At 25.2% G+C, this 11,869-nt stretch overlaps 1 protein-coding gene and 2 long non-coding RNA genes across 3 annotated transcripts in view; 1 reads left to right on the forward strand and 2 right to left on the reverse strand.

Annotated features, from left to right (window-relative positions):
- Positions 1 to 2,665, reverse strand: part of LOC126906777 (uncharacterized) — an 8,982-nt gene extending 6,317 nt beyond the window's left edge. The window contains exon 1 of the mRNA XM_050687618.1: positions 2,498 to 2,665. The gene's annotated coding sequence lies outside the window, so the exon portion shown is untranslated. The remainder of the gene's footprint in view (positions 1 to 2,497) is intronic.
- Positions 2,666 to 2,777: 112 nt separating this feature from the next.
- LOC126906778 (uncharacterized) lies at positions 2,778 to 6,686 on the forward strand. Its single transcript, XR_007704340.1, has 4 exons — positions 2,778 to 2,882; positions 2,995 to 3,392; positions 5,412 to 5,590; positions 6,405 to 6,686. It is a non-coding gene; the product is annotated as an uncharacterized LOC126906778 (long non-coding RNA).
- A 1,965-nt stretch (positions 6,687 to 8,651) lies between these two features.
- Positions 8,652 to 9,322, reverse strand: LOC126907180 (uncharacterized). The gene is made up of 3 exons (XR_007704440.1): positions 9,131 to 9,322; positions 8,957 to 9,045; positions 8,652 to 8,879 (listed from the first exon to the last, which is right to left on the reverse strand). It is a non-coding gene; the product is annotated as an uncharacterized LOC126907180 (long non-coding RNA).
- Between the last annotated feature and the right edge of the window lie 2,547 nt (positions 9,323 to 11,869).

An 11,869-nucleotide genomic window follows, 5' to 3' on the forward strand; every position in this document is an offset into this window, starting at 1 on the left:
GGTGAAAATGGCTACCAAATGCTATTATTGTGTGAAAATTCTCAATTTTATTTTTTACATTTTTAACATTATAATGCTATAACTTATTGAAAAGTGTATTGATCAATATAATTTTTTTATGGGAAATACTATTTTCTAATGATCTCTTTTTTATTCTACATACTTTGTCTTAATCAGGATATTAATAAGGAACTAGCAGTTTATGAAGCTTTTGGAATAATCCACAAATTTTTTAAAATTAAACACAATCTAAAGATTTGCATCGAAGCGTTTATTTTTGATAGTGATTTTCATCACTGTTAGATATCATTATACTTCATCCAACTATACCACGGCACAACTGTGTCGCGACCTCCCTGTGCTGGGTTTGGTTGGATTTTTTTNCCACGTCACCACTGTGCCGCGACCCCCCTGTGCTGGGTTTTTTAAATTAAGAAGAATATGTTAAAATTCAGTAGTTGTTAAAAACAGCAAAAACACAATTTATTTTTGCATTTTAAAATTGTAATATCGTTATAATAATGAATTTTTGTCAAATTTTATTAGAGTATACTAAAGACAATATAAATTTTTTTTTTATGGTATACTTTTTGTGAAAATCCAACGCAAAAGATATGAAAACAACCCACGTATTTGAATTTAATTTACTTTATTGTTGTTGTCTTAAAGTCTTTAATAAATGTAATCATTGTAAAAATAGTGAAATTATTACTCCTATCATTATTGGCTCATAATATTTTATATTGGATGTTAATTATATTGATTATAGTAATAAATATAATTATCAATAGACATTTTCTTTAAAATACGCATTTTTGATATTAACAAATGAAACTTTCCGAGTTAAAAAAAAACATCAGACAAGGCATTTTATTATTGTAAATTGATACTATATTTAAGTGTTCTTTTTTGTGTCATATAATGAATTTCACTTATCAGAAATCAATTATTATTAGTTTTGGAAAATTATTGCATATTTTCAATGCAATCTAATCATATACGCTATTTATACAATGAAAAATATTGGACCAGTACTACTAGCGCTAGTCTGATCCACCATTCAGGGCCACGATTTATGTTTAACGATAACAAACTTGAGTAAAAAACTGTATTGTGGTTAAACTGGTTTTCTGAGACTCTGAAATGATTTGACCTTGTACAGTGTCAAATACTATATACTATTTGTGGTAGACGATATAGTTTTATACAGGTGAACAGTTTAACATAATCATGATCCCCAAAGATCCCGAAACCGCCTGACACTTTAATACGGCCTTCTATAAAGAGTAATTTAAACAGAGTTATTCCTCAATAAATTGCAAAATAATTACAACGTAAAAAAAAAAGTTTGGTTTTTTTAGTTACGTCTCACTCTTATAACTTACAAGGGTGTTTACTCTATTTTTTTAAATAGCAACATACATATTTAACTAGTTATAGAATAGGAAATAATCTAATTGAGAAAATGATGGATTGGTAACAACTTTTGAACCAATATACCAGAAGTTATAACGATTATAAAATATAAATTGGAAGAGATATACAGATAATTAAATGGAGAATACGTATATTATTAAACAATTCTCTGTCGCATTTCTCCCTCCCGGCCATAAAAAAGTTAATGGCTTTCGAAGAACTGATCCAAAAGTTGTTATCAACTCGTTATTTTATGAATTAAACTATTTCTTATTTACTAAACTAGTTATATATGTTATCATTAAAAAAAAATAGAGTTAACAACCTTATAAACTATAAGAGATAATGATAAAAAGTAATTAATCAAGAAAAATACGTAATAAAAAAATTAAAAATTGTTTTAACATTGTATATTTGCGAATAGTGAAGAGATTATTAAAATGGATAATTCTGTATACAGGTCCGGTAAAATGGGCAGGGAGGAGAATGCTCCCAGGTCCATAAACATTTTACAAATTTTACTAGCCTAGTCATGATTAGTAATACACAGTTTTTCTGTTTTTTCTTTTTTAGCTCATCACTTTTTTTTATTTCAGGGATATTTTCTATAAGAGCCTCACTTCAAGAAAAATAAAGGCGCCAATAACGTGTATTTTGATTTATTTTTTAAATCTATTTTTTTTTTTAAGTACTGAACTTATATAAATCGTAAAAAGTCATAATTCGATTTCTAATCAATTTTTTTCAAATCTAGGGTAAAAATTTCAGTTTATGTGAATGAACAAATATACTGATTATAATCTAGGTATTTTCTTAAGGTGTTAATAACTGTACAGTTTACCATATATATGTTATTATAATTAAAAGTATTCCAGAAGTATAACACGAAAATAGTTATTTCCTTGTTGAGATTGAATTATAAATAATCATATTTAATTATTTAATAACAACTTTATTCTTTAGACGTTTAATTTTTTTAAATATACCATTTAACATAAAAATTAGTAACTAATTCTACTTAAAAATAAAATTCTAAAAGTATCAAATCTTAAAACGATAATTAATCATAATTAATATTTACCTTATGAGCGTTTGATCATAATATTTTTTGGGCTGTAGAGGATTATTTTATAATTTTAAATTTTAAGGAAAAAACTGTAATTAAGTAATGTTAAATTTAAAAGTAAACACTACATAATTACTATTCACCAACACACACCCGACAGGCGAGTGTACCTATTGGGTACTATCATCAAGCACATGCATTCTCAGTCGTATACAATCTAGTGTTAAATTAATCATGAGAAGCCGAAAGAAGGGATAGTAATGTAAACTGTTGATAAATACAGGCAATTAAGATTCACACAATATGATTTTGAACAGCATTATCATTATTGTGGTCCATAAGTAGTCACGTGATTGAAATGTAGTTTGTACACAGCCGCCCAAGTGATAATTTGCCATTAGTAAGTATTTTTTTAAGAATTATGTACTTTGGAATTTTATTACTAATTGCTTTATATTAAAATGTATGTATCAAAATTTTTATAAAATTAGAATTTTTATTTTTTTTTACAGAAAAATCGTCTAAATACTTTGTCCTAAGAAACAATTTTTTTATTTTACTCAACATGGATGATAACAAGCACGTGTAGACATGCTTCCATGATTTTTCCTTTAATAATTAAAGATAAAATTATTGAAAATTTATTCATAATTATGAATTTATTAATTTTTAAATAAATTGTTGGCTATTAATTATCATTAGTCACTATTAACTTTTCTTAAAAAATTATTTTCAATGTATCTTAATGTTAACTTAAAACCAGGGCTCGGAACTTGGCATTTGAAAAGCATTTGCTTATTTTTATTGTTTAAATATAATGTATCAGAATGATAAGATGTTTGTCATGTTATTTCAAATGACTATTTGACTATTTCAAATGTGAAATTTCAAAGTGTATTCTTAAGAAGAGGTAACTTGAGCATTTACCTCTGTCTAAATTTTTAGTACATATCAGGGCCTCATAGTGTTATCAAAAACAAATTTTAATAGGTCAAAATTAATATAAGTTAAAAGATTTTTTTTAATAAAAAAAGGTTAATAAAAATGTTTTGACGATTAAAAAAAAAATAACTGTTTTTCTATGATTTTATAATAAAATTCATATTGGCCATCTTGAAAACTCATGTAAACGTTTGATTATTCAATAAAATAATAATGAAATGAAATGTTTCAAAATTATTTTATTTCTTTGGTAGAATTAATTAAATTTTCTCCAACTATTTGTAATATATTATTTACGTTTCAATTTTTAAAAAATTCATAAATGTGATATATTAAAATTCCTAAAATTCAAAGTCATTTTTTTTCTTATAAATGGATTTTTTTTTTTTAATTTTATTAGTTTTCTTTGTGTTAATATTATTAACGATGTATTTATGTATTATGTGAATTGTATAGATTTATAATATATTCAGCAGTTTTTATCATATAAAAAGAAAATTTAGATATTTAAAAATTATTATTTAATTTATTAAATTCCTTATGAATAGATATTTATTGATAATTACAACATAATTAAAGTTTAATTTATTGATCTTCATGTCTAGACATGAATTAAATGTAATTTTGCGATGATTAAATTGTCTGTGGCATTATTGTAAAATATCTATAACTTGTACATTCAATTCTAATGAGCATGTACTGTATTTTACTAAATATAATTTTAGTAAAAAGGGCCTGCTTATATAAGTTGGCAAGGATGTATCTAGAATTTTTTCAGAATAGGCGCAAAAACTTTTTGGACATCAAAATCAATTTTTTTTTTATCCTCCTCTTACATCTTAATTGCTCCCTCATCATATTAAAGAATGCCAAGTTTAAAAAAAATGTAAATTTTTCATAATTATACATTATATTGTTTTTCTATATTTATTTACACTACATCCCCTTATTAATTAAACCCTATTTATAATTTGTTAAAATCAGATTAAAAATTAATTTAATTTATATTAACTTATAGTAATATAATTTATTTATGATCTTATCAAGGGAGGGAATTGGCGGAGTAGCGCCCTTGTTTTATAGACATAATACTCATAGATTAAAGTGTCCATTTTGAAGTTTAGATAAAAATTATCTCACTGAGCTTATTTTTTTAAAATATTGAAGCTGACTAGGTATTAATTTTAGTATGATGTGTTTTTTTTTTTTATCTGTTACTACTTTTTCTCAGCTCTCACTGGACCGATTTCTTTCGACGATATGTCAAAATATCACAAATCATAACTAGTCGAATATATTACCCTCAAAAATTGAAAAAATTTCCTCGTTCCCCGTAAATGGGGGAAATCTCTAAAAAATTTACAAATTTATAAAACGCTAATTTTCGACATTTTTTTAATTTTTTTTTCTGAAACTGCCATAACTTTTTGAAAAATTTATGGATTAATACAATTTTTTTTATATGATGTCTTTACCTTTCATTTGGTATATTTTTTTTTATAAATCTGACCCTTTACCTGCCCACAGGGGAGGATTTAAAATGACAACATTTTCACAAAAAATTAACTATTTCAACTTAACTACTTGAAAATGTTCCGGAAATACTGATACTTTTATATGTATTTTAAATTAAAGCTAATGCAATATACCTTATCATGGAAAAACAAATTTCGGACTATTTTATCTTCACGATGAGAAAGGCTATTTTTGTGTAAATTCTCGATTTTATATTTTACATTTTTTTTTCATTACAATTTTTTATGATAAGTACTATTTGTATACCTCTTTTATTCGACATACTTTTTTATTAAATCGGACCATTTCCCCTTTATACAGGAGTGATTCAAAACTTAAGAATGCGTATAAAAAGTAGAAATTATTCAACTTATTTTTAATTAAAATATATTTATTGATTATTCATACATAACCTACATAATCAAACATAAATATTTGTTATATTAATTAGAAATATTTTATTATTATTTAGGCCATTTGTGAAACTCTAATTACAGATTTGAAATCGGCACAAAAATGGGTTTAAAAAAGTATAATTTGGTCGCAGATGACAATACCTTGTAGACCAGTAAATCTATTTATTAAAAACAAACAATTTTTTTTTAAGTATTGCATCAAGACCTTCAACTTGTATATATGTTTGCTATAAAAGTAATAACTACTTTATAATTTTTTATAAATTCTGCGTAAAAATTACAATTGTAAAATATTAAATATCAATTTCATACTATATTTAATTGCCATAATAAATATTTATTCATTTATTATACTTATAAATCATAAATCTTATAATAAGATATAAATAAGGAAATAGGAGTTCATGTTGTTTTTGGAATAATCTTCGAATTTTTTAAAATTAAACACTGTCTATAGATTTGCATCGAAGTGTTTTTTATGTTAGTGATTTTAATCACTGTTAGATTAAATCTATACTGGATCCAACTATGGCACGTCTCCACTGTGCTGGGGTTTTTTTTTTTGTTCATCACTTTTTCATGAAAGCAATAATTACTTGAAGTAGGGTGGCAACTCAAAATATACCATAAAACCCATAATGTTCTCAATTTTTAGGAATTTATTCTCAAATACATTTAACATTTTACCGACATGAATAATTTAAATGCAAGAATAAATATTATTTCAAAAATTTCATCTTTAGTCATTACGCCATTCTCAAAAACAAAAACCTTATTAAATTCGTACACGTTTGTATTTTATGTAGGTTTATTATTGTGAATTTATTTAAAATTACTAAAATTTACATCGAGGTATTAAACCCATCGTACCGACTTTTTCTATTGATTTATTTATGAATAATTACATTGGTTATAAACTTAGCCGCGGCTTGAAACAGTAAAAATAAATTAAATAAAACAAATTTAAAATTATTAGTAATCATAAACAATATATAAATAAAGTGTACAAGTAATTATTATAAATAATTTTTTTTTTAATTATCTAACAGAAATTGAACAACAAATAAAAAGATTATGAATTCATTAAGAATTAGTCATGATGTATATGCGTGCAAGAAAATAAAGAATTTTTTTCAACATTTATTTGTGACCTCACGACGATAAAAAATTTGACTTGAAAAAGTTATAATTTACTGAATTCAATATCTGTTAACTCAATATCTATAATTAAAATTGATCCGTCTCTAAGTACCATCAGTATTTATTTTATTATTATAAATTGTTTATTATATTCATTTTATAAACTATTTACCTTTTGCTTTTCTTTTTTATTGAACTGTTTAATAATTTATTAATTAAATGTATCATAATTATTTTATGAACTTCCTGCTTAACGCAGGAAATTCAAATAATTTATTTTTAATTATATACTTGCATAGTTTACATAATATATTAACAATTTTAAACAAAAAAAATATTTTTTAATCGATTCTTAATCGGTCTGTTGGTGTTCTAAATAAAGAATTATTTACTGTATAAATGTTATATATTAGAATAGTTTAAAATATCAAGAATGATTTATTACATTTTACTAAATAAGTTTGTTTCCACATTCATACGCTAACATCTAACACCAAATAATAACTTAAGACTTAAATCTTTATACTCAAGAGTAAGGTTATAGTATACAAATGTATCATTTCTTGTAGGAAATTAAGAAATTTATAGATATGTTCTTATTATTATTTGTTCAATAATAAATCTTGTCTTTTTTATAATCTAGTAAAAATAGACCACAACAATTTTTAATAGGAACTAAATTTTATGTCATACATTATCCACGTGCAATTAATTATTTACTCAGCGTGTCTATCGATCAGTAATCATATGCGTGCAATGCAGTTGGGTCAAAATTTAAAATGTCGACCCTTGCACTATTCTACTTAAATAAATATATTATAATCACGATCATTACTTCATTATAATTGAAAGTATAGCTTTTAATAAATTCCATAATGCTTGGAAAATCTTCAAGTTATCTGAATAAACATCTAAAAGATTCGTTGAGTAGATTGTGAATTTATACATTTATAATAGCTCTAAGATTTTACCTCTATGCCTATGTAAGGGGGCATCTTCTTGAACTACCGTCGCCAATAAAATAACAAGGAATAAATTTTTTGAATATTGAAAGTGGTGAAAAAATGATTTTTGACATGTAATAAATAAAAATGTTTGAAAAGTTTTTTAATCCGCCTCTGATGCCACTGGATTGTAACCCTAAAATCTCCTTTTAACACCCCTACAGAGCCTTTTTCGGACACATTGTCAAATGTTTACAAGTTTATTTTGAAATGTTAAGCTTCTCTATAAGAGAGGCGAACTAATAAAACGAAAAATGCACCTTTCCTTTGTTTTGAGAACCTGGGGAAATACTCCAACGAGATCAGATGTGAGGAATTTTATGAAATGAATTGTGTATTGCAATTATAATATATAAAACCAAATCTAAATAAATGTTGTTTGTTTTGACACCTACATAGTTTCATAAAAACAATTATTACTTGAATTAAATAAACAATACAATAGTAAATCTATGACCTATGAATAAAAGTTCAACTTTGAACTGTTATAATGTTCTAGACTAAATTAATTTATGTAAGATTTTAAATAATTAGTTCTTTAAATATATTTCATCTTTGGACGTTTCACATTAATGTTTTTTTCATACAGTGTGATTTATTTTAGATTTACAATCTACTTAATATGTAAAAACTTAAATATCGTTATTAAAAGAAAAACTAAGAACACTTCCTACGTGTTCTATAAACACGATATAAATTATTTGGAAGTATTTTTACCATATGATGGACAAATTTGGTTAACTATCCTTGGAATAATTATTATAAGCTTCACAGAAAATAAGTTAAGTAATCTAATAACACTTTTTAGTAATGGAGTCAATTTGTTTTTATTAAACTAAGCGTATATTTTATGTTTCTCAAAAATTGATAAATGTAAAAAAAAACATAAAATTATATTAAGTACGTTCTTTATATTTCTTTATTTTTCTACAATCTATACTAATGCTGTATTTGTTGTAAAAACTAAGATAAATTAAAATATCGTAATAAAATAGTACTTATTTTGAATGATAGAAGAAATATACATCCTCTAAAAGTTCAATTATTTAATTTTAGTTTTAGTAGAAATATTTATTTAGTTTTGACCGAGAACAAATTTTTTTTATGATAATAGCTTATTAAACATTTTCAATATTTTGAGACTTAGAATTAACTTTTACAGTTTTGGACTACGTTTAAAATACAATTTTTTTTATTTATCTATAAAATATATGTGATATAATTAAAAAAAAAAAATTATAATTTTTATCGTAATAGGTTCAAATTATTTTCATTATATTGATCGATGTTAACACACATCTAAAATTAATACAAAAAATGTCACATAAAAGCTGAATTGTTTGAAATATGACCCACGTGCCAATAGAATTTCCAGGAATCCTAAAATGAGATTTAAAATTATTGCGAATAATGTATTGCTTTCATACAACTGTCAATCGTTAAGTGTATTATATTACTTCATAGTTTTTCTACACATTTTGGAATAAACTGGTCGTTTTTATTGAATATAATTATGTCTAGACATATAAAGTCTAATATGGCCCATCTAATATACAATATTATTTTAATTCAGTTATAGTTATAGTTCAGTCTTATAGTAAATATTTAAAACCGTATTTTTAAAGAATTACCTTTGTGTTAATAACAATATTACATTTATGAGTCTTTGTACATTATGTTGGATAAAATAAAGTTTGGAAAATATTACCAACATAATCATCTAGCACTACTTCTTTATCATCAACGAAAGACATTTGTTTTCAATCTGCCTGTAAATAATTTTTCTTTTAAAATAAATAATATAATAAAAATAAGCACATATGCTTTTTAGGAGAGATAGAAAATTATTTTGTTTTGTGTAACAAATAGGTATATATATATATATATATAGATAGGTATATATATATAGATAGGTGTTTATTTTTTATTATAAAATTTAACGTTACTTATAAAATATTTATCGATGTAAAATAATATGCTAATAACAACTTGTTTAATCAATAATGTCACTTAGGCTAAATAAACTAATGGCTTTTACTTAACATTATAAGAGAAAGCTTATTCAAATATAACAATCAGTCATCATTTAATTACCCTATATGCAAGACAATATTTTTTTCGATTAAATAAATGTTTCGACATCCACAAAGATAATTTATTACAATTTTGGAAAAATAAAAAAATTGAATTCCCATGCCTGTCCAAATTAGCAAGACAAATATTGGTTATTCCGACTAGTAGTGCAAGTAGTGAAAGGTCATTCAGTACTGCTGGAATGGTAATAGAAGAACGAATGAGTTGTTTAAACGGTTCTATAGTTGATTATATATTATTTTTTTTACAATTATTACTAAACTTAAGTTTAATAGCACAATATACAATAATATTTCAAGTATAATATACATTTTTCTAATTTGTTTTATTATATAACAGTAAAAGTATTTATTTTATATAATTAAAATATTTTATTATGTTTTGTTTTCTCTATTTAAATAGTAAATAATAATTTAATTTAATTTTTTATATTGAGCAATAAAGTAACTTATGACATCATGATTTTACAGATAATTTAATTTTTGAGTAAACTTTTATTTATATTTGTGAATAATAATATTGCTTTAAATCTAGGACCATTCGATCGTTGTATTCCGTAGCGATATGTGCGTGTTCTATTGTTTTCTGTTATTTTATTTTTCTCTAACCTTAATAATTGTGCTATTATCTCAAAATTAATACCATTCGATCCGTTTTGTTACACTGATGCTTTATCTACCATCTTTGGAAGTTGCTGTTTGATCCAAATCCTTCACTGACTACAATTTGGTAATCTTAATATACTTATTACTAACATCAAATCATAATAACTATCAATTATCTCTCGGAACTCCCCGGTCTTGCCGGCGGTCGTTCCTATCTTATCTCATTCAATGTCTATCCCCATAAAACCGCTATCGGTCAGTTCACAAATTAAATCTAAACAAACATCCAAAAATAAAAATAATTCAAATATTAACACTGCGAATCGCACACAGAGCGTTTCTAATCTATCAAACACTTCTAACGATGTTTTTTCGGATGATGAAACTCTTTTGGGTTTTCAAACAGTGAAAAATAACTATAAACGTAATCTTTCGTCAACCAGTTCTACTGAAAAATCCGAAATGAAGAAATCCAAAATGAAGAAATCCAAACCCATCTTTGTAAGCACCAACAGGTTCAACTTGCTACATTCTCATGATACAGAAAAATCTATTGAAACGAATGATACATCAAATATAAATTCTAATAATACTGATATTCAAATAAATCATACCCCGCCACCTCCTCCAATATTCGTTCGTAATGTTGCTGATTTTATTGAATTGCGAAATCAATTAATAAAACTGATCGATTCTCAAAACTTTAGCTTTAAATCATCTGCTAATAACCTAAAAATTAGAACTACTAACTCTGACTCGTACAGAAAAGTCATCAACTATTTAAAAACCAGTGATGCAGAATATCACACATATCAAGCCCGTGAACAAAAAGCCTTTCGTATCGTTATACGTAACTTGCATCCCTCTACACCAACTACTGAAGTTGGCGCTACCATCGAAGAGTTAGGCTACTCTGTCCGCCAAGTTACAAATATTATTCATAAAAATACCAAACACCCCCTTCCAATATTTTTTGTGGATCTTGACCCGCCCAAATCAACAGTAAATTATTCAAATTAACTTCGTTGCTCCATACCAAAATATAGGTAGAAGAGCCTCACAAACATCGTGAAATTATTCAATGTTCAAATTGTCAAGAATACGGTCATTCAAAAGGATATTGTGCTCATCCTCCTAGATGTGTTCGTTGCCCAGACTTCCATCCCACTTCACAGTGTACTAAATCAAAAGATACCCCTCCTACTTGTGCTCTTTGTAAAGGTAACCACACAGTAAACTACCGTGGTTGCTCAGTACACAAAAACTTACAACGGTCAAATCTAACAAACCCCTTAAAAATATTAACACTATTGTAAAAAATCAGGAGTTGCGATCCAATGATGGGCTCACTCTATCCCTCCTAACATCTCAGACAATAAAATCTTTCCTAATCTTACTCAAAATACCCAAATCCATAGTTTTTTAAGTAAAGTCGATTCTCAAATAAACTCACCAGAAAATTCATCTAACAACCAATTATCCTCTTTTTTAATAGAGTTCAAGCAACTCATTTACCCCTTAATTCAATTACTTACCACTGTAATTAACAAATTAATTCCAAATAATGACAAATAATCAAACTAATAATAAGTCTCTTAATATCATTCTTTGGAATGCTAATGGTCTTAAACAAAAAGAATTTGAATTTTTAAACTTTCTTATAGATAATAA

Source organism: Daktulosphaira vitifoliae, unplaced genomic scaffold, assembly GCF_025091365.1.
Source record: "Daktulosphaira vitifoliae isolate Bord-2020 unplaced genomic scaffold, ASM2509136v1 Scaffold_5, whole genome shotgun sequence".
In the NCBI taxonomy this organism is placed as follows: domain Eukaryota; kingdom Metazoa; phylum Arthropoda; class Insecta; order Hemiptera; family Phylloxeridae; genus Daktulosphaira; species Daktulosphaira vitifoliae.